The sequence below is a fragment of the Pan paniscus genome, chromosome 6 (genome assembly GCF_029289425.2).
Source record: "Pan paniscus chromosome 6, NHGRI_mPanPan1-v2.0_pri, whole genome shotgun sequence".
In the NCBI taxonomy this organism is placed as follows: Eukaryota; Metazoa; Chordata; class Mammalia; order Primates; family Hominidae; genus Pan; species Pan paniscus.
In genome coordinates, this window is record NC_073255.2 from 94,422,811 (window position 1) to 94,446,179 (window position 23,369).

A 23,369-nucleotide genomic window follows, 5' to 3' on the forward strand; every position below is an offset into this window, starting at 1 on the left:
CTTGAACCTGGGAGGCAGAGGTTGCAGCGAGCCAAGATCACGCCACTGCACTCCAACCTGGGCAACAGAGCAAGCCTCTCTCTCAAAAAAATAAAAAATAAAAGGTCTATTCAATTGTGCAGACAAGGGAAAGCAGTTGATTGGCTTTAGGCAAAGGGGTGACATGATGAGATTTGCATTCTGAAAAGACCATTCTGGTTGCAGTATGGAGGACAGAGTGGCGTGGAGCTGGAGTAGACAGGGGAAACCGACAAGGAAGTTATTGTCATAGTCCAGGCAAAGGGTGATGGCATGTGAGACAGGATAGTGGCAGGAGAGACAGGAGAAATGGCAGGCCAGAGAGACACATGGCAGGTAAAAGGGACATGGACAGACAGGAGTTGGGTTACATAGAAGGGGGCTAGGGAAGGAGCTTTTAGGGAGGGGTCCTGGGTTTCTGGATTGTGAAATTAGTGGTGCCATCTACCTGGAAGAAGGCCAGGCTCAGCATAGATATTATGATATTATGTTTTGAGCTGAATTGCTTTTTTTTGAGACAGAATCTACACTCCGTTTTCCAGGCTGGAGTACAGTGGCACAATCTCAGCTCACTGCAACCTCCACCTCCAGGGTTCAAGCAATTCTCCTGCCTCAGCCTCCCAAGGAGCTGGGATTACAAGCGCCCGACACCACACCCGGCTAACTTTTTGTATTTTTAGTAGAGACCAGGTTTCACCATGTTGGCCAAGCTGGTTTCGAATTCCTGACCTCAAGTGATCATCCCACCTCAGCCTCCCAAAGTGCTGGGATCACAGGCGTGAGCCACGGCATCCAGTCTGAATTGCCTTTTTTTTTTTTTTTTAAAAAAAGGCCGGGACAGGAGATTTTGCGCTGTCACACAGGCCGGGGTGCAGTGGCCCAGTCATAACTCACTGCAGCCTCCAGATCCTGGCCTCAAGCAATCATCCTGCCTCTGCCTCCCAAAGTGCTGGAATTATAGGTGTGAGCTACCACACCTGGCCTCAGCTGAGTTGCCTTTGAAACATTCCCATGAAGATGCAAAGTTTAACTCAGAGAAGTCAGAGGTCATGGGAATTGAATCATACCTAAAGCCATAACAGAAGGAAAGAGTACAAGAAAAGAAAAGGGTCCATAATGGAGCCTTGAGGATTTTCTCTATTTAAAATAACTGAGGCCAGGCACGGTGGCTCACACCTGTAATCCCAGCACTTCGGAAGGCCGAGGCAGGTGGATCACCTGAGGTCAGGAGTTCAAGACCAGCCTAACATGGAGAAACCACCCCACCCCCCACTAAAAATACAAAATTAGCCAGGCGTGGTGGCGCATGCCTGTAATACCAGCTACTCGGAAGGCTGAGGCAGGAGAATTGCTTGAACCGGGGAGGCAGAGGTTGCTATGAGCCAAGAATGCACCATTGCACTCCAACCTGGGCAACGAGAATGAAACTCTGTCTCAAAATAAATAAATAAATAAATAAATAAATAAATAAATAAATAAAATAACCAACTTTAGGATGGGTGCAGTGGCTCACGCCTGTAATCTCAGCACTTTGGGAGGCCGAGGTGGGCAGATCACCTGAGGTCAGGAGTTCAAGACCAGCCTGGCCAACATGGCGAAACCCCATCTCTACTAAAAATACAAAAATTAGCTGGGCGTGGTGGTGGGTGCCTGTAACCCCAGCTACTCGGGAGGCTGAGACAGAAGAAGAACTGCTTCAACCCAGGCGGTGGAGGTTGCAGTGAACTGAGATCGCGCCACTGCACTCCAGCCTGGGTGACAGAGTGAGACTCCATATCAAAAAAATGATAATAATAAAAATAAATAAAAAAAATAAAATAACCAAGTTTAATGTATTTTTACTACAGTCAGTTTCTTTGTTCATTTGTACTGCTTTAACAGTACCTGAGACCTGGTAATTTAAAAAGAAGGGAAGTTGTCCGGGCACAGTGGCTCACACCTATAATCTCAGCACTTTGGGAGGCTCAGGTGAGTGGATCACTTGAGTCCAGGAGTTCAAGACCACTCTGGGCAACATAGGGAGACTCCATCTCTACAAAAAATAATAATAATAAATAGCCAGGTGTGGTGGTGCACACCTGTAGTCCCAGCTACATGGGAGGCTGAGGTGAGTGGATCCAGGTACAGCACTTAAACACTCCTGACAATGAGTGCTGACAAAGAAAAACTGAGCAAAAGTGGAATTCGAGAGAACTCGAATTTAGCCCAGCTAAATTTTGTATTTTTAGTAGAGACAGGGTTTCATCATGTTGGCCAGGATGGTCTCTATCTCTTGACCTCGCGATCCGCCCGCCTCGGTCTCCCAAAGTGCAGGGATTACAGGCGTGAGCCACCGCGCCCGGCTACAAGTTCTTTTTTCTTTTTGTTCCTTGGAAAGCATCGCTGGGCATTTATCCTGTCCTAGGATTTGAGTGAAACTTTTCTTAGCATTTCAGCGCAGTGACCAAGAGACACCCTTTCCTTTCCTTCTCCTTACGGGAAACTCGGTTCTAACCCAGAGGACTTGGGCTCCAGGACCCAGTAAGGCAGCCCTGGACTTGACCCTAAAAGGGAGTAAAGACAAACGTGAAGGTCAGTCCGGTGTTCAGGGCTGCCAGAGCTCATAGCCTGGAGTTTCTTATCCTCTAGGCGGGGTAGAGACATTTAAAACGGCCCCTAAACTTGTGAGTCGCATAGGCTCATGGGAAATAGAGTCCAGTACTTGTCCTGAGACCAGCAGTGGGCCCTGGGAGGCGGACTTCCGGTGCACTCCTGCGCGTGTGCACCTCTCCCGGCGTGCGTGTTCGGGCATGCGCGCTGCCGCCGCGCTGCCCTCGCTTCCTGTGAGTCTTCAGGTCGCCGCTTGCTCTAGTTCCTAGGGTTTGGCCTGCAGTGGACGAGCATCGCATAGCCTGCGGGGCTGGACGCTGACCGCCCGGGCCAGCACCTAGGCGGACGCGGAGCTGTGCAGACCAGGGTTCGCGCGGGCCGGGTGGAGGCTCAAGCGGGGACCCCGGAGTGTGAGCCCCGGAGTCGGCGGCGCTGGGGCCAGAGGGGCCGGGAGGGAGTCGGCTGAGGTGGGCGGAGGCGAAGGGGCGGCGGGACCCGGGCCTGGCCCGTATGTGTCCTTGGCGGCCTAGACCAGGCCGTCGCTGTATGGTGAGCCCCAGGGAGGCGGATCTGGGCCCCCAGAAGGACACCCGCCTGGATTTGCCCCGTAGGCCCGGCCCGGGCCCCTCGGGAGAAGAACAGCCTTGGTGAGGTGGACAGGAGGGGACCTCGTGAGCAGACACGCGCGCCAGCGACAGCAGCCCCGCCCCGGCCTCTCGGGAGCCGGGGGGCAGAGGCTGCGGAGCCCCAGGAGGGTAAGTCTTGGATTTTCGGGCCCAGAGCGAGAAGGGCCTGGGTGAAGTCACCGTGTGTTGGGGACCTTTGAGTGTGGGGCAGGGGGAGGGTCCCGATCGCTTGCAGGAGAGACGTGTGTTTGGGTTCGAGGGCAGGGTCCGGCTGCACCGAACAGGCGCTGCATGGGAAGATCTGGGAGGACGAGGCTTACGGGGGCGTGGAGGTTGTCACCACCCTCAGCTGCGGACGTCGTCTCCACTCCCCCCTAACCCCTAACAGCCCTTCCTCCTCCTCTCCGTGCTCCAGATTTCGACCGCCTCTAAACGTCCCTCAGCACCTCTGTTTTCTCATTTAAGTGTCTGCTGATTCGCCCCTTAGATCTACCCTGGGAGAATCGTAGTAATGCAGGAACAGTCTGCAGGGATTCTCTGCTGCTGCCTCAGTTGCTAGGGGAAGAGACTGGGCCTTAGCAGGTGGGTGACTTGACCAGGTCACTGGCTTTGTGGATGGAATTACTCATAGTAGAACTCAGGAGTCTTATCTCCCAGGCCAGTGTTCTTTCTCCCGTATCCTAGTTTTCTTAATAGAAGATTATTAGGTGCAGCAATAACCAAGTTCAGTTAGATAATTTAGAAACAAAACCATATTTTATACACATTTCATTTCTGAGAGCTCACATATTCAATTCCTATGGCTTCTTTGATTTTAAGCAGTTTAGAGAGACAATAAGAAAATGTGGGCCGGATGCAGTGGCTCACACCTGTAATCCCAGCACTTTGCGGGCCTAGAGCAGGAGTATCCCTTGAGACCAGGAGTTAGAGACCAGCCTAGGCAACATAGGGAGACCCTGACTCTACAAAAAATACAAAAGCAGCCAGGCATGCTGGGATGCACCTGTGGTCCTAACTACTCAGGAGGCTGAAGTGGGAGGATGGATGGAGCCCAGGAGGTCGAGGCTGCAGAGAGCCGTGAATGCACCACTGCACTCCAGCCTGGGTGGCAGATTGAGACCCTGTCTCAGCAAACAAACCACAAAAATCATGAGCCGTATAATGGGAAATTTTTTTCTTTTTGCACGTTGTACTTGATGGCAGACCATGTTACCCATGAGAGTCTTAGCTCACCTAATTACTATCTGATTATCTTAGAGTTACAAAGTTACAAGTGCATGCTTCCCCTATCACTTTTTTTTTGTTTGTTTGTTTTGTTTTGTTTTGAGACAGTATCTCTCACCCAGTCTGGAGTGCAACAGCGTGGTCTCCGCTCACTGCAACCTCCACCTCCCAGATTCAAATGATTCTTGTGCCTCAGCCTCCTGAGTAGCTGGGACTACAGGCATGTGACACTATGCCTGGCTAATTTTTTTGCTATTTTTAAGTAGAGACGGGGTTTTGCCATGTTGGCCCGAGGCAGGTGGATCACTTGAGGCCAGAATTCGAGACCAGCCTGGCCAATGTGGTGAAACCATGTATGACTCTTTTAGGCCCTTCTGAGTGTTTGCAGGCTGAGTGTTCACAGGGTGTTAACCTATTTGAGCTTTCTTTTGTGGTTCGTAATGCAGGAGATTTCTGCCTTTGCAGGCCGGAGCACTCGTGACTTCAGTGACCTGCTTCTGCCCCTCTAGGTCTATCAGCCACAGTCTCTGCATGTTTCCAAGAGCAGCAGAAAATGAACTCGTTGCAGGTGAGTTTTCCTGCTTGTGTATATGTTCCTCAACTTTATTTTATGATGCATTTTAAGAGGCTTGTAAGGATTCATACTTTTTTTTTTTTTTTTTGAGATGCAGTCTTGCTCTATTGCCCAGCCTGCAGTGCAGTGGCATGATCTTGCTTCACTGCCACCTCCACCTCCTGGGTTCAAGCGATTCTCCTGTCTCAGCCTCCAGAGTAGCTGGGATTACAGGCATGCGCCACCATGCCCAGCTAATTTTTTTTTTTTTTGAGACGGAGTCTCACTCTGTTGCCCAGGCTGGAGTGCAGTGGCGTGATCTCGGCTCACTGCAAGCTCCGCCTCCTGGGTTCACGCCATTCTCCTGCCTCAGCCTCCTGAGCAGCTGGGACTATAGGCGACCGCCACCGCGCCTGGCTAATTTTTTTTTTTTTTTTTGTATTTTTAGTAGAGACGGGGTTTCATTGTGGTCTTGATCTGCTGACCTCGTGATCCACCCGCCTCGGCCTCCCAAAGTGCTGGGATTACAGGCGTGAGCCACCGTGCGCAGCCAATTTTTTGTATTTTTAGAAGAGACAGGGTTTCACCGTGTTGGCCAGGCTGGTCTCAAACTCCTGACCTCAGGTGATCCTCCCACCTCAGCCTCCCAAAGTGCTGGGATTACAGGCATGAGCCACCACACCCAGCCAGGATTCATACTTTAAAATAGGAATGTGGAAATAGACATTATCCTGTAAAATATAGTTAGTGTGGCAGATCAGCACCAAAAATGATTTGTGAAGCTTGTATGTATGGGTAGTATATTTTAAGGCTGTTGAAATTGAGCCGCACCCAGGACTGATATTCTTGGCAGTCATCACAAAAGGAAAATGCCATCTGTATTAGTCCATTCTCACACTGCTATAGAGAAATAACCAAGACTGGGTAATTTATAAAGAAAAGAGGTTTAATTGGCTCACACCTGCAGGCTCTATCATGGGAAGCATGGCTGGGGAGGCCTCAGGAAACTTACAGTCACGGTGGAAGGTGAAGGAAAAGCGGGTACATCTTCATCACCAGAGGAGAAGGAAGAAGGAGGGGGAGGCACTACACACTTTTAAACAACCACATCTTGTGATAACTCACTCAGTATCAGCACCAAAAGGGAAATTGTCCCCATGATCCAATCACCTCCCACCAGGTCCCACCTCCAACATTGGGGATTACAATTGAATATGAGATTTGGGAGGCGACACAAACTGAAACCATATCACCATCCATGACATGATTTGCATTGATTATAAGGAGAAACCAATTTTGTTACTTGTGGATTTAAAAGATATTCTAGGACTTGGAAAAATTTCTTCATTCAAGTTGATATAATTGTGGATAGCTTTCCTAATAACAACCATTAAATTACTGTAACTTATGGCTTATTCTTGGTGCTTATGTAAGCAGAGGGCCTGCTGCCCAAGGAGAACTTGGTGCATATAATTTTTCCAGGGACAGAAATATTGTGATCCAAGTAAACAGAATTCTGTTTTTACTGTTGAGTCCTAGATCATGGGGGGAATGAATGACATGATCATCCTTCAGATATTTGTTCATCTTTTTGTTTGGGTTGTACAGCAAACAATACAAACAGTTACTCTCTTGTGAAGATTTCCTCATTTCTGTTTCTCATTTCAGTTCTCAGTGTTTTCGTTTTGTCCTTTTCACTTTGCTGAGTCAGTCAGTAAAGATGACCAGTGATTTAATTGCAGTCAAATCCAGCGGGCATTTCCTAGCCCCTTCCTCACAGGACCCTTTGTCTGCCTTTGACATCCGTTACTTCCAAACTGATCTTTTCTCCATGGAGTCTCTCTTTTCTTGGCTCTTAAAAAGATTCATCTGTAAGTATTTCTGTTTGTCTTTAAATGGTGAAGTCTTTTGTTTTGTTTCTTTTTTTCTTTTTTTGAGATAGGGTCTTGCTGTGTCATCCAGGCTGGAGTGTAGACGTGATCAAAACTCACTGCAGCCTCAATCTCCTGGGCTCATGCGATCCTCCTGCCTCAGCCTTCCACGTAGCTGGGACTACAGATGCACGCTGCCACACCTGGCTAGTTTTTTTTGTATTTTAGTAGAGACTGGCTTTCACCGTGTCACACAGGCTGGTGTCGAACTCCTGAGCTCAGGCAGTCTGCCTGCCTTAGCCTCCCACAGTGCTAGGATTACAGGCGTGAGCCACTGCTCCTGGCCTAGAGATGTATTCTCACTGTATTGCTCAGGCTGGTCTCAAACTCCTGGCCTCAAGCGATCCTTTCACTTTGGCCTCCCAAAGTGCTAGGATTACAGGTGTAAGCCACCACACCTGGCCAATAAAGAATTTTTTTAAAGGGGCTAGGAATAACCCATAATACTCTCTTCCTTAATACACGTGGCAGTTGCGTTAAATCTTTTAATAGTTCCCATAGTATGTCTCCTGCGTGCTCATTGTTTTGAAGAAACTGTGTTGGTTATCCTCAGTTTGGATTGTGTTACCCTTGTTTCACCTTAGCAAATTTTTAAAAAATATCTCATATGCCTTGTAAAATTGGTAGTTTGATCTAGAAGTCTAATCAAGTTTATGTTCAGTTCTTTTCACACAACTATACCATACGTGGCATTTGTCTACTTCTGGAGGCACGTGTTACCTTCTTTGTTTTTGTGAAGTTAAGAACTATTGACTGTTGATTATTGCTGTGATTTACTAGTTCATTAGGGGAGGCAAAATGGTGATCTGCTAATTCTACCATTTATTCTTTATTTACTAGCCAAAATATGTTTCTTTTCTTTTCTTTTTTTGGAGACAGAGTCTCACTCTGTCGCCCAGGCTGGCGCATTTATGGCTCACTGCAGCCTCAAACTCCTGTGCTCAAGTGATCCTCCCACTTCAGCCTCCCAAGTAGCTGGGAGTGTAGTCATGTGCCACAATGCCCAGCTGATTTTTTAAGTTTTAGTAGAGACAGGTTTCTCTATGTTGCCCAGGCTGGTCTTGAACTGGGCTCAAGTGATCCTCTTCTTTGACCTCCCAGTGTTGGGATAATAGGCATGAGCCACCACGGCTGGCCTAGAATACTTTTCTAAAGATAAATTTCTATTCTCTATTTGTTTATGTAATTCATGCAGGAAAGACAGTTTCTATAATATTGAGTAGGCTTCTAAGCGGGAAGGTTTTTTTGTTTTGTTACCATTATGAGCTCATGGGTTTAAACAGATAGTAAATATTTCAGTACATAGAAGTTGTGATTCTTTTTGAAAATTAAGTGGTTCCATCTTTGGCCAGACGGAATCCCTTTAAGTTGGTTTCTGAGTCCTTTTGAAATATAGTTGATATATTTGATAGCAAATGTATAATATATATTTGATAGCATTATTTTCTATTCAGCATTTTATTTTGAAATCATTTCAAATTTTCAGAAAAATTGCAAGGATTTTACAAAGAAATCCCAGATACTTCCTTTTGTTCAGACACTTCATTCTTAACATTTTCCCACATTAATCATTTATATGCATATATACATATATGTGTATATATATTTTCTGAACTATTTGAGAGTGGGTATGTCATGCCTCTTTACCCTATAAAGTTTTAGATTATATCTCATAAAATCAAGAACATTCTGTTAAATATCCATAGCACAGTAATTGAATTCAGGAAATTTATCATTTATTTAATACTTTTATCTGTAGTTCATTTTCCAGTTTGGCTAATTTCCCAGTAATTTCCCTTATAGCAATTTTTAATTTTTGGTAGAAGATTCAGTCTAGGACTGTTAATTGCCTTTAGTTTTCATGCTTTTTAAGTCTGTTTAATATGGATTTGTTCCTCAGTGCCATTATAATATTTGAAGAATACAGGCCAGTGATTTTATAGAAGTCTTTAAATTTAGGTTTCCCTGATCTTTCTTCATGATTAGATTTAGACTGAATTTTTGTCTGGAATACTACATGGAACCTCTTAAATTTATGGCTCATAATAGGATCTGTCTTGGGAAAATTCTGTGCATGCCTGAGAAGATGGCTTGTTCTGCTCTGGTTGGGTGGAGTGTTTGATAAATGTTAATGAGATCAAGTTGGTTGGTTGTGTTGTTCAGGTGTACTATATCCTTGTTGATTGTGTGCCCACTTGTATCAATTGTGGGGGAGAGGGGATTGAAATCTGCTGCAGTTGTGGTTCTGTTTCTCTTTGTAATTTTACCAATTTTTGCTTTATGTGTTATATTAGATACATAAATGTTCAAGGTTATTATGTCCTGTTGATTAATTAACCACTTTGTAAAATGGCCTTCCTTATCCCTGCTAATATTCCAGGCTGTGAAATTTGCTTTGTTATTTATGAAGTATTCTTTTGAGTAATGCATGCATGCTATATCTTATTCCATCCTTTTACTTTTAACCTATTTGCATCTTTATATCTAAAGTATTATGTCTTGTAGGCAGCAAGATTTGGATCTTGCTTGTATTCATCAGTCTATTTCTGTCTCATAATTGGGGATGTATAGACCGTTTACATGTAATGTGATTATTGATAAAACGAGTTAGGTTATAGTCCATTGTCTTTGCTTTCTTTTAGTCTCATCTTCTTTGTTTCTTTTTAAAATGTCTCTGTTTGTCTTCCTTCCTTTTGATTAGTTGAGAATTTTTTATGATTCTACTTTATATCTTTTGTTGGGTTTTTGGCTATCACACTGTTATTATTTTAGTGGGTTAGAATTTATAGTATGCAGCCTTAATTATCATAGTTTATTCTTAAGTAATATCCATTTTTCTTAGAGTAAGAGAAGCTTACAATAGGACACTTCCATTTCTCTCCTCTTGGTCTTTACACCGTTGTTCATTTCATTTTTACAGGTGGTATCAGTGCCACACACTATCTATTACGTTGTTGTTAATTAAACAGTATTTATTTATTTATTTATTTATTTTGAGACAGAGTCTCACTCTGTCCCCCAGGCTCAAGTGCAGGGGTGCGATCTCGGCTCACTGCAACCTCTACCTCCTGGGTTCAAGTGATTCTCCTGCCTCAGCCTCCCGGGTAGCTGGGATTACAGACACCTACCACCATGCCCGGCTAATTTTTGTATTTTTAGTAGAGATGAGGTTTCGCCATGTTGGCCAGGCTGGTTTCGAACTCCTGACCTCAGGTGACCTGTCCGCCTCAGCCTCCCAAAGTGCTGGGATAACAGGTGTGAGCCACCACACTTGGCCCAGGTATCTTTTAAAGAGATTTAAGTCATGAGAGAAAATACACAGTTACCATTTCTGGTACTCTTCATTCTTTTATGTAAATCTAAATTTTTATTTTCTGTCATTTTACTTCTGCCTGAAGGACTTTCTTTAACATTTCTTCTAGTTGATGATGAATTCTTGTAGGTCTGCAAATGTCTTCATTGTGTCTTTGCTTTTAAAGGTGTTTTTGCTGGATTTTTCTCCACAGTGCTTTAAATATGTTTCTCTGTTGTCTTCCTGCTTACATTTTTTTCTAAGAGAAATCTGATCTCATACTCATGTTTGTTCCCCTATATATAACATATCTTTTTTTCTTCACCCCTTACTGTTTTAAACTTTTTGTCACTAGTTTTGGACAGTTTGATAGCAATATGTCATGGTATCATTTTTTTCATGTTTCTGTTTTGGGGATCATTGAACTTCTTGGATCTTGGGTTTATGGTGTCATCACTTGGGGAACATTTTTATCATTATTTCTTCAAGTACCCGCCACCTCCCCTCCATTGATTCTTGTTGCTTGTATATTAGGCCACTTGAAATTTTCCAACAACATACTGTTGCTCTTTATTTGCTTTTAATTCTTTTTTCTCTGTTTCATTTTATGTAACTTCTGTTGCTGTCTTTATATTCACTAATCTCTTTTTTCCACGATGCTGTTCATCTTTTCCAGTATAATTTTCATCTCAGATATTGTAGTTTCTATCTGTAGAAGGTTAGCATGGGTCTTTTTCACATCTTGCCTGTCTCAATTTTTTTGAACATTTGGAATAGAACGATGAACTCTCTCAGTGCTCTGTGCCAGTTGTAAACTCTGTGTCAATTCTGGGCCAGTTTTGATGGACCGATTGTTTTCCTTCTGGGTTGTAGTTTCCTGCCCATTTTCCTGACTTGCAGCTCTTTCTCCTCACATCTGCCTCTGTTCTTCTTCCCTGCTCCGTGGCCTGGAGTCACTCAAGGCAGAAGTTGATTGGTTCACCTTGTTTATTTCCCATCACTCATAGATAACTCTAGTGCCTGATAATCAGTGCCTTGAAAACCATTGCTTCAGCCCAGGCGTGGTGGCTCATACCTGTAATCACAGCACTTTGGGAGGCCAAGGCAGGCGGATCATGAGGTCAGGAGTTCAAGACCAGCCTGGCCAACATGGTGAAACCCCGTCTCTACTAAAAATACAAAAATTAGCCGGGCGTGCTGGTGCATGCTTGTAATCCCAGCTACTTGGGAGGCTGAGGCAGGAGAATCGCTGGAACTCGGGAGACGGAGGTTGCAGTGAGCCAAGATTGTGCCATTGCACTCCAGCCTGGAAGACAAGAGCAAGACTTTGTCTCATAAAAAACAAAAACAAAAACAAAAACAAACAAACCATTGCTTCATATATGTTCTCCATTTTATTTTTCTTTCTGTTTTTGATTTTGTTGTTGTTCTTTGGTGTGTGCTGTTTCAGGTTGGAGGGTATATGCAGTACCTGTTATTTTATCACACCTGAGGGCAGAAGTCCTCATGTCTCTCTCTCTCTATTTTTTCTAATATATATATATTTTTCTTTGTAGAGACAGGGTCTTGCTATGTTGCCAAGGCTGGTCTCAAGCTCCTGGCCTCAAGCAGTCCTTCTGGCTCAGCTTTCCAGAGTGCTGGGATTACAGGCATGAGCCACCACACCTGGCCTGGGTCCAGTTTTATCCATGTCCAAATGTTTTTTTTCCCTGAGCTGTTTTTGATTTTCTTCCACCTCATATGAACTGTAGTGTCGGCTTATCTAGTTCCAGGAAAAAGCTTTTTGGTATTTTTATTGGGATTGCATATTTATAAAGTAATTTAGGGTAACTGATATCTTTGTATTATTACGTTGACCTTAATAATACACTAATTTTTTTTTTTTTTTGGATTTTTAGTAGAGATGGGGTTTCACCATGTTGACCAGGCTGGTCTTAAACTCCTGACCTCAGCTGATCTGCCCGCCTCAGCCTCCCAAAGTGTTGGGATTACAGGCATAAGCCACCGTGCCCGAGCACTTTTTTTTTTTTTTTTTTTGAGATGGAGTCTCACTTGTCGCCCAGGCTGGAGTGCAGTGGCACAATCTCAGCTCACTGCAAACTCCGCCTCCTGGGCTCACGTCATTCTCCTGCCTCAGCTTCCCGAGTAGCGGGGACTACAGGCACCCGCGGCCATGCCCGGCTAATGTTTTGTATTTTTAGTAGAGGCGGGGTTTCACCATGTTAGCCAGGATGGTCTCGATCTCCTGACCTCGTGATCCACCCGCCTTGGCCTCCCAAAGTGCTGGGATTACAGGCGTGAGCCACCGCGCCTGGCCGCCCGAGCACTTTTACTTTTCCTTAGTTATATTCCTCTAATTGTTTTCTCTTCTCTAGTTGTAGATAATGAGCATTTTATTAATACCTTGTTCTTGATCTTAGTGGGAAGGTATGTAGTTTTTCCCTGTTAAGTAAAATCCTGACTTTTGGACCAAGAAGACTGAGGCATAAGAGTTTATGTGTGTCCGTGTATGTGCACGTGCATGTGTGTGTGTGTATACACACAAACTATATATTTGCTTGCGTGTAATTGAAATACATATGTCACATATATATCATAGGTACTACTGCATATTAGGGTGTAATATTTATATGTGTATATATACATAATATTGATGTTAATGAAGCATCCATCAGTTTCTGTTTTCTTTAGTTTGTTTTTTTAAATCAGGTTTTTCTGTCAAGCTTTTTCAAGTATCTTCATGGATACAAGAAGTTTATTCTTCTTTGCTGTGTTATAGTGGCCTATCATATTAATAGATTTCCAAATATTAAACTAGTCTATATTATTGGAATAAGTCCTATTTGTCTGTTGTATATTATGTTTTTAATCTGGTACTGGATTTTGTTTGGTTATGTTTCATTTTGGGTATTTGTATTGATATAAGTGGTATTGTATTGGCATGTAATTTTATGTTATTTATTGGCTGATCCATCTTCTAACCCCTCCACCTCCTTGCCTTCTGGACTAACTTAACCTAGAAGGTTATTACTCTCTCTCGGTGATTTTATCAGCTCCTGTGGCCTGCCTGTGGATAAGCTTGGATGTTCTGCTTTAGTTTCTCAGTCCACCAGCCTAGCGGCTCTGACTCTGCTATCTCTTGGGATCTACATGGTCCTAGCTATATCACTGGGTTTGAACCCCTTGTTGATATGTTCTTTATAAATAACAGGATAATGCAACATGCTTACTGGGCACTTCCTTTTTCTAAACTACAAGTTTGGGCGGGGTATGCTGGCCCAAGACTGTAATCCCAACACTTTGGGAGGCCAAGGCAGGTGGATTGCTGGAGCCCAGGAGTTTTGCATTTTTCTTTTTTTTTCTTGAGACAAGGTCTTGCTCTGTTGCCTAGGCTGGAGTGCAGTGTTGCATTCACAGCTCACTGCAGCCTTGACCTCCCAGGCTCAAGCCATCCTCCTGCCTTAGCCTCCCAGGTAGCTGGAACTACAGGCATGTGCCATGATGCCCAGCCAATTTTTAAAACAGTTTTTATTTTTAGTAGAGATGAGGTTCTTACTATGTTGCCCAACCTGGTCTTGAACTCCTGAGCTCAAATGATCCTCTCATCTCGGCCTCCCAAAGTGCTAGGACTATAGGCATGAGCCACCATGCCCAGCCCCAACCTCTTAAAAATTGAAGCTGCTTCATGTTTGCCATTGGTACTTTTTACACCTCATCATGTTCTTCTTCCCCTTCATCCCATAGAATACACAATTCATCTTTAAGGACTTCAAGTTAACTGAGTCTGTGAAGCCTAATCTGATGGCATAAAGTTAAAATAATTTGATCCTCTTTTGTTAAATCATTCTGCACCTTGTCTGCATTACTCTAATAACAGCTTTGGGCATTCATTCATTTAATGAATATTTATTGCTGTGAGATTGAGATGTTTGAGATAAAACTCAGCCATGCAGATAGCCAGAGGCCACTGGCTATGAGAATAAAAAAGACAAAAGAACAAGGAGCTGAAACTAGGTGAGAGCCCCAGAGCAGTGAGTTAGGAAGAAGAAGACCAGGAACTGAGTGGTGGGCACTCCAACATGAAGAGGTCCCGGAGAAGGGGAGGGCCTGGCAGCGAAGAAGACTAAAAGAAGTGACAAGGAGTAAAATGCTTGTGTTTGTTTACATGTTTATCTCCTTATTAGGTTGTCTGCTTTCTGAGAGCAGGCATGGTGTTTCACTCATCTCATATCCCCAAAACTCAGTTCAATTGCAAAATAGGAGTTCAGTTGTGTTTTGGGTTTTTATTTTTGTGGGGTAATATATATTTTATATATATATATCCCCAAAGGATATATGTTTCCTGTGTGATTTCCAATATGATTTCCCTTCCATAATCTGTAACATAAAATAAGGTATACAATGTTCATGGTTAACTTTACAAGTGAACTTTGTAAAATGATATCCCCCTATCCCTTTTCCATATCTCCCAATTCTGATCATGTTGCCATTACAGGGGCCAGTGTCATTCAAAGATGTGGCTGTGGATTTCACCCAGGAGGAGTGGCAGCAACTGGACCCTGATGAGAAGATAGCATACGGGGATGTGATGTTGGAGAACTACAGCCATCTAGTTTCTGTGGGTGAGGATAGCTTGCTTTCTGAATGCTCTCAGTTGAATGGGGTTTTATCCTTGAGTTTGAAGAAATAAGTGATGACACCATTTAATTCCTTGTGGGCACTAGCTGGAGTGTTTATATTATTCTTCATTGAAAGGTTCTAACTTTGATAAGGTAAAAAAATGGAGCACTTCTGTTATGCAGCTTATGAGGTGGCAACATCTTGTACTTTGGAGATTCTGAAGCCAAGCAGCTTGCCCAAGTCTTTCTTCTTTTCCCATTAACAGGGTATGATTATCACCAAGCCAAACATCATCATGGAGTGGAGGTGAAGGAAGTGGAGCAGGGAGAGGAGCCGTGGATAATGGAAGGTGAATTTCCATGTCAACATAGTCCAGGTAAGTTAGTAGATTATCACATGTTAAAAAACACTCATCCCAGACCTTTGGGAGTGACTAAAGAGTTGTTTATATGTACTCGGTACCCTCAGTAACACCTCCCAACCCCCAAATATCACTTTCCTTCCCACACACATACCACATACATGAACTCTTTGTTGATTTTACATTTGATTTACATTGGTAGGGATTTTTTCATTCTAACCTGTACTGGGGACCCAGTCACTTCCTCTTTCTCCAGCATTATTGGTCACTTATTTACTCCCTCGCCATTAGAGAATTGTTGTGAGTTTTTTGTTTGTTTGTTTGTTTGTTTTTTGGAGACAGAGTCTTGTTCTGTCACCCAGGCTGGTGTGCACTGGTATGATCTCGCTCACTGCAACCACTATCTCTCAGGTTCAAGCGATTCTCCTTCCTCAGCCTCCTGAGTAGCTGGGTTTATAGGCGCCCCCCATGATGTCTGCCTAATTTTTTGTATTTTTAGTAGAGACAGGGTTTCACCATGTTGGCCAGGATGGTCTCCAACTCCTGACCTCAAGTGATCCGCCTGCCTCTGCCTCCCAAAGTGCTGGGATTACAGGCATGAGCCACCCCACCAGGCCATGCTTTCAGTTTTCAAGAGAGAAGACACCATTGTTGCCAAAGATTTTGGTAATTTGAGAGATACAATGTATGTTTTCTCCATGTGGATCCTAGATAGTAAGGATCTGTTGAATTTGAAGTATCTATCCAGAAGTATTTTGGGTACATGTTTAAGGATTGTAAAACAGTGTTTCTATTTCTGGATATAATAAATGTATTTGTTAATATAATAAATGAACAGATTAGACCCATAAACTATTTACAGTGTTGAGTCATTTCCCACAGTTAAAATCAGGATGAAAATATATAGCTGAATACTTGCTTTGTTTCTTGTAACATTTCTTTAGTACAGAACCTGCTAAGGCCATCAAACCTATTGATCGGAAGTCAGTCCATCAGATTTGCTCTGGGCCAGTGGTACTGAGTCTAAGCACTGCAGTGAAGGAGTTAGTAGAAAACAGTCTGGATGCTGGTGCCACTAATATTGGTAAGTTTGGGAGAGTTTTAAGCCACAAGAAATGATTAGTGTGTGTTGTTGTAGTCAAGAAACATTTGTTATTGAAATAAGACTATCAAGTGTTGATGTAGTAATAAATTATTATTTTTAAGTTAAAGTTAGCACCTATTATGTGCCTAGTACTTAGCTAGGTAGTAATAATAATAACAACAGCTTTTATTGTGTTCTTATGGTGTGCCAGGCAGGTGTTATGCTAAGAATTGCACAGAAATATCTCATTTAATTTGCAGAATAGCTGGGCGTGGTGTTTCACGCCTGTAATCCTAGCCCTTTGAGAGGCCAAGGTGGGGGGATTGCTTGAGGCCAGAGTTCAAGACCAACCTGGCCAACATGGTGAGACCTCATCTCTATTAAAAAAATAAAGCAGGCCAGGTGTGGTGGCTCACACCTGTAATCCCAGCACGTTGGGAGGCCAAGGTGGGTGGATACCTGAGGTCAGCAGTTTGAGACCAGCCTGTCCAAAATGGTGAAACTCTGCCTCTACTAAAAATATAAAAATTGGCCAGACCTGGTGGCAGAAGCCTGTAATCCCAGCTACTTGGGAGGCTGAGGCATGAGAATGGCTTGAACCCGGGAGGCAGAGGTTGCAGTGAGCTGAGATCGTGCCACTGCACACCAGCCTGGGACAGAGCAAGACTCTGTCTCAATAAAAATAAAATAGGCGTGGAGTAGTGGCTCACATCTATAATCCCAGCACTTTGGGAGGCAGAGCAGGGCTGATCATTTGAGGTCAGGAGTTCAAGACTAGCCTAACCAACATGGTAAAACCCTGTCTCTACTAAAAATACAAAAATTAGCCAGATGTGATGGTGCATGGCTGTAATCTCAGCTCCTCGGGAGGCTGAGGGAGGAGAATTGCTTGAAACTCGGAGGTGGAGGTTGCAGTGAGCCAAGATCAGATCATGCCACTGCATTACAGCTTCGGTGACAAGAGCAAAACTCCATCTCAAAAAAAAAAAAAAAAGAAAAAAAAAGAAAATAACAAAATAAAATAAACCTAAAAAATTATTAATCAGCTGAGTAACTTTATGAGATAGAACTTATTATCTTCATTTTACAGATGAGGAAATTAAGGAACAGGAAATTTCCTTTTTTTGAGATTATAAAGCTAATAAAATAGGATCCAGGAAGTCTGATTCCAGAACCAGTTGTCTTTTTTTTTTTTTTTTTTTGAGATGGAGTTTCGCTCTTGTTGCCCAGGCTATAGTGCAATGGCACGATCTCGGCTCACCGCAACCTCCGCCTCCCGGGTTCAAGCAATTCTGCCTCAGCCTTACGAGCAGCTGGGATTACAGGCATGCACCACCACACCTGGCTAATTTTGTATTTTTAGTAGAGACAGGGTTTCTCCACATTGGTCAGGCTAGTCTGGAACTCCTGACCTCAGGTGATCTGCTCACTTTGGCCTCCCAAAGTGCTGGAATTACAGGCATGAACAACCGCGCCTGCCCCCCTTTCTCCTTACTGGGTATGTTAAAATTATTTCTTTCAAAAGAAAAGGCTGGTCAAAGTGCAACAGGGTTAACCACTAATTGATCACAACCAGTTACAGATTTTTTTGTTCCTTCTCCACTCCAACTGCTTCATTTGACTAGCCTATGGACAAAAAAAAAAAAAAAAAAAAAGAGGAAAGAAAAAGCTAAACTATTTAATCTGGGCTAGTAAATGGCCAGAAAGGGCTTTATAAAAATGAAATATACAAAATGATACTCGTACATTTAACTAAAGGTATAGTTATGACTCTTCAATTTGCATATGTTATAAATAATATCAATATAAAAGCTTATAGCATGGGTCCATTTTTTTTTTTTTCTTTTTGAGACGGAGTCTCACTGTCTCCCAGGCTGGAGTGCAGTGGCCCGATCTCGGCTCACTGCAAGCTCCGCCCCCCGGGTTCATGCCATTCTAGCATGGGTCCATTTTTAATAAATACATAAATATTTAAACTTTCTAGATCTAAAGCTTAAGGACTATGGAGTGGATCTCATTGAAGTTTCAGACAGTGGATGTGGGGTAGAAGAAGAAAACTTTGAAGGCTTAAGTAAGTTGACTTTTTCTAATCCTATTATAAAATAATTGGGCCACATGTCTCAGAATTTTGAGTAACACTGTCTTGGGAAACGCAAAAACAGTTTTTTCAGCCAGTTACTAGATATCATGTATATCCGTTGTTTCAGCACTTGAGGTATCTTAGTCCTTACTTTACAGTCTCTTTCAGCTCTGAAACATCACACATGTAAGATTCAAGAGTTTGCCGACCTAACTGAGGTTGAAACTTTCGGCTTTCAGGGGGAAGCTCTGAGCTCACTGTGTGCACTGAGGTGATACAATGTTTTTATCCATTCACTTGACCCCTTAGAAAAACCTCTCAGAAAGTTAATTGGAATCGTTATTATTTACAATTTTCTATCTCGGTATCTCAGCTTCTAGCTTCTGAATTCTGTTTTGTCTCACTGCCAATCTAAGTCCTAGTACTTCTGAAATGTGGGAAATAAATGAATGAAATGAAGCAAATAGTATTGTTAAAAAAAAGGTTACCCTTATTAGAACAGTAACTTCTCAATTTTAACATAACATATAGGTAATAAATGATAGTTACCACTGCTTTTCATCATCAAATTTTAGGGAAACATTTCACCAAAGCACTATTTAATTATAGCACAGATACTAAATTTTTATAATTATATTTAAATATATATATACATATAGATGTGTGTATATATATACATATATGTGTGTGTGTATATATACATATAGATATGTGTGTATATATATGTGTGTATATATATACATATATGTGTGTGTATATATACATGTGTGTATATATATACGTATATGTGTGTGTGTATATATGTATGTGTGTATATATATATATATATATTTTTTTTTTTTTTTAGACAGAGTCTCACTCTGTCACCCAGGCTGGAGTGCAGTGGCACAGTCTCAGCTCACTGCAATCTCTGCCTCCCAGGTTCATGTGATTCTCGTGCCTCAGCCTCCTGAAGAGCTGGGACTCTAGCGTGCACCACCACTCCTGGCTAATTTTTGTATTTTTAGTAGAGATGGGGTTTTGCCATGTTGCCCAGGCTGGTCTGGAACTCCAGGCCTCAAGTGATCTGCGCTCCTCGGCCTCCCAAAGTGCTGGAATTACAGGCATGAGCCACTGCACCCTGCCCTACATATACATTTTAATTATAATATCGCTTGGATTCTTTAAAAATTTAAAAAATTTTTTTAATTCTTTAAAAAATTCTTTAAAACAATTTTATTTGAAGAGTAATAACAAAACAAATCTCTATTTGTGAATAAATAAACCTTGAGATCATTTATGGTTTTGCAATTCAACCTGAAAAATGAAATCAAAGCTTTTATCAAAACAAAGTATGTTTAGTGCTCTCTGTCTCACTGTCTTTTAGGTGCCAAACCTTAGATTTTATGATGACTCCTCAACCGTTTAGATCTTGGTTATCTCAGAGGGATCATCAGCTTTTTAAGAAAGTTTTGAGAGAAAAGCAAGTGAAGAAAAGCATAGTCAATGCTCAACATCACGGGTCTCTCACTGAGCACACCACGCCTGGTATTCTCTCACAGCGATGTCACCATTTCTACCTGCCACGCATCAGTGAAGGTTGGGACTTGACTGGTATTTGATCACGATGGGAAAATCATCCAGAAAACCCCCTACCCCCACCCCAGAGGGACCACAGTCAGCATGAAGCAGTTATTTTCTACACTACCTGTGCGCCATAAGGAATTTCAAAGGAATATTAAGAAGGTACAGTAAATTAATCTTGGTTTTCAAGAGTATTGGTTAATGCACATGAGCAAAGGTTTTACTAAAGAAGTTTATTCTTCAGTTGATTCTCTTGCCATAATCTATTGAGAAATGCTTTATTTGCATTTCTTGTTAAAGACTTAACATTAAAGACTTAACTTTAGGGTGATTTACTTTTTTCTTTTCATCACATAGTGTTTATTAGGACTGGGCAACATAGTGAGACTCTGTTTCTATGAAAAATTAAAAAAAAAATTGACTGGGCATGGTGGCATCCACCTGTAGTTCCAGCTACTTGGGAAGCTGAAGTGGGAGATTCACTTGAGCCCAGAAACTTGAGGCTGCAGTGAGCTATGATTGCGCCACTGTATTTCAGACTGGGAGACAGAGTAAGACACTGTCTGGAAAAATATATATACATATATTTTTTTTATTTTTATTTTTAATTTTTATCTTTTTTTGAGATGGAGTCTCACTTTGGCGCCCTGGCTGGAGTGCAGTGGCACGATCTCGATTCACTGCAACCTCCACCTCCCGAGTTTAAGCGATTTACCTGCCTCAGCCTTCTGAATAGCTGGGATTACAGGCGCGCACCACAACACCTGGCTCATTTTTGTATTTTTAGCAGAGACAGGGTTTCACAATGTGGTCCAGGCTGGCCAGGCTGGTCTCGAATTCCTGACCTCAGGTGATCCGCCCACCTCGGCCTCTCAAAGTGCTGGGATTATAGGCGTGAGCCACCATGCCTGCCTTATGTACTTATATTTTAATGAGACTGTTTCTCTTGGTTTTCTGATAAATGAGTTACTGGAACCCTTATGAATCTGAATGCAAAAGAAACAGCTAAATGTTATGTAATTGTTGTGTTTAAAAACCAGATTATAAAACTATCTGTATTATATGATTACGGTTTTATAAAAACAAAACAACGGCCTAAATGTGTATAGTATAAAGGCTGGAAGAGTCAGCACTTTCATGTTCTCAGCGGTTATCCTTGGATGTGAGATCTCATGCACTTTTTGTTCTCTTCTTTGTGCCTTTCCATTTTGTATGTGTATTTTTTACAATCTAAAAAGTTACTTAAACATATGCAGCTAAAAACTTTTTTTACTCGTAAAGCATTTGGTGCTAATTTTAACTGTTCTGTTTTTAGACAGAGTCTTCTCACTCTGTCGGCCAGGCTGGAGTGCAGTGGTGTGATCTTGGCTCACTGCAACCTCTACCTCCTGGGTTCAAGTGATTCTCCTGCCTCAGTCTCCCAAGTAGCTGGGATTATAGGTATGTGTCACCATGACCAGCTAATTTTTGTATTTTTAGTAGAGATAGGGTTTCACCATGTTGGCCAGGCTGGTCTTGCACCCCTGACCTCAAGTGATCTGCCTGCCTCAGCCTCCCAAAGTGCTGGGATTACAGGCATGAGCCACCACACGTGGCCTTTTTTTTTTTTTTAAAGCTTTTTTGTAAGTCAGCTAGCAAGAACGCAGGAAGAAATACTCAAATCTCCCTTACCCAGCTGGGGGCTATGTCAGGTTTTATAAGCATAGGGTAATGAGTTGTGATTTGATTGGATCTTGCAATAAAGTAATGCTGGGAGGTGTGATCTGACTGGATCCTGCCATGGGGTGACAGCAAAACTCAATCTGATTGGATCCTGGCTCCTCATGGAGTGTCCAGTTCTTAAATCAGTCTCAGCTCTTCAGGCCGAGCTTTTAGTTTCCACTCCGTGGTTGCATGCTTGGTTACCCTGGGCATGCACAGGGTATATGCCCTTCAACCTGTGGGTCCATGGCAATTGAAAAACAACTGACAACCTCATTACATAAAAGTTGAAGTGAGCCAGGTGCAGTGACTCACGCCTGTAATCCCAGCACTTTGGGAGGCCAAGGCAGGTGGAGGTCAGGACTTCAAGACCAGCCTGGCCAAAATGGTAAAACCCCGTCTCTATTAAAAATATAAATATTAGCCAGGTGTGGTGGTGCACCCTTATAATCCCAGCTATCTGGAGGCTGAGGCAGCAGAATCACTTGAACCTAGGAGGTGGAGGTTGCAGTGAGCTGAGTTCATACCATTGCACTCCAGCCTGGGTGACAAGAGTGAAACTCCATCAAAAAAAAAAAAAAAAAGTTGAACCAGATTTGGTCTGATGCAGTTACAGATCTACAAACCTCACCCCCACCCTCCTGCCAACACCTTCCACTCCTCATTGTTGAGGGATTAGGGATGGAGGTCATGCTTCTGCTTCGACTTCATGCTGAGCAGGGCACTGAGTCCCCTAAAGTGAAAGGAATGAAACTCTTAGGCTTCTGAGTTCAAATGAGTTCTGGGGTCACCCGGAGTAGCTTGAAAGGCTGGTATTGTTGTACTACAAGCTGAAGGTGGAAGTGTTGGAGCCTGGAGGACAAACAGCTCACCATCCATTTAAATAAATAGGACCAAAAAGTAACAGAACAGTGGCCACGAGGGGCCCCAACAGAGGAAGAAACCAGGTGAGGTGCGGTATAGTGGACTCGACTGCCTTCTAAATCTCAGTTGTTGGCCGGGTGCAGTGGCTCACGCCTGTAATTCCAGCAAAAGAAAAGCCGAGGCAGGGTGATCACGAGGTCAGGAGTTCAAGACCAGCCTGGCAAACACGGTGAAGCCCTGTCTCTACTAAAAATACAAAAATTAGCTAGGCATGGTGGCATGTGCTGTAGTCCCAGCTACTCGGGAGGCTGAGGCAGGAGAATCGCTTGAACCCGGGAGGCGGAGGTTGCAGTGAGCCGAGATTGTGCCACTGCACTCCACCCTAGGTAACAGAGCAGGACTCCATCTCAGTCAATCAATCAATCAATCAATCTCAGTGGTTGAACTACCCTTGACATGGTTCAGCTCTGTATCCACACCGAAATCTCATGTCAAATTGTAATTCCCAGTTTTGTGGGAGGGACCTGGTGGGAGGTGATTGGCTCATGGGGGCCGACTTCCCCCTTGCTGTTCTTGTGATATTGAGTGAGCGCTTGTGGGATCTGGTTGTTTAAAAGCGTGCAGCCCTCCCACTTCACTCTCTCTGTCTCTCCTGCTCCAACATGGCCAGACGTGCCTGCTTCCCCTTCGCCTTCTGCCGTGATTGTCAGTTTCCTGAGGCCTCCCCAGCCATGCTTCCTGTACAGCCTGCAGAACTGTGAGTCAATTAAACCTCTTTTCTTCATAAATTACCCAGTTTCTCATAGTTCTTTATAGCAGTGTGAAAACAGACTAATGGCCCTTCTGGTTGAAGGAATGCAGCC

The 23,369-nt window shown here is 43.1% G+C and overlaps 1 pseudogene; it reads left to right on the forward strand.

The window, feature by feature from the left end:
- The first annotated feature begins 1,944 nt into the window (after positions 1 to 1,944).
- LOC117978257 (putative postmeiotic segregation increased 2-like protein 3) lies at positions 1,945 to 23,297 on the forward strand (annotated as a pseudogene).
- The last annotated feature ends 72 nt before the right edge of the window (positions 23,298 to 23,369 follow it).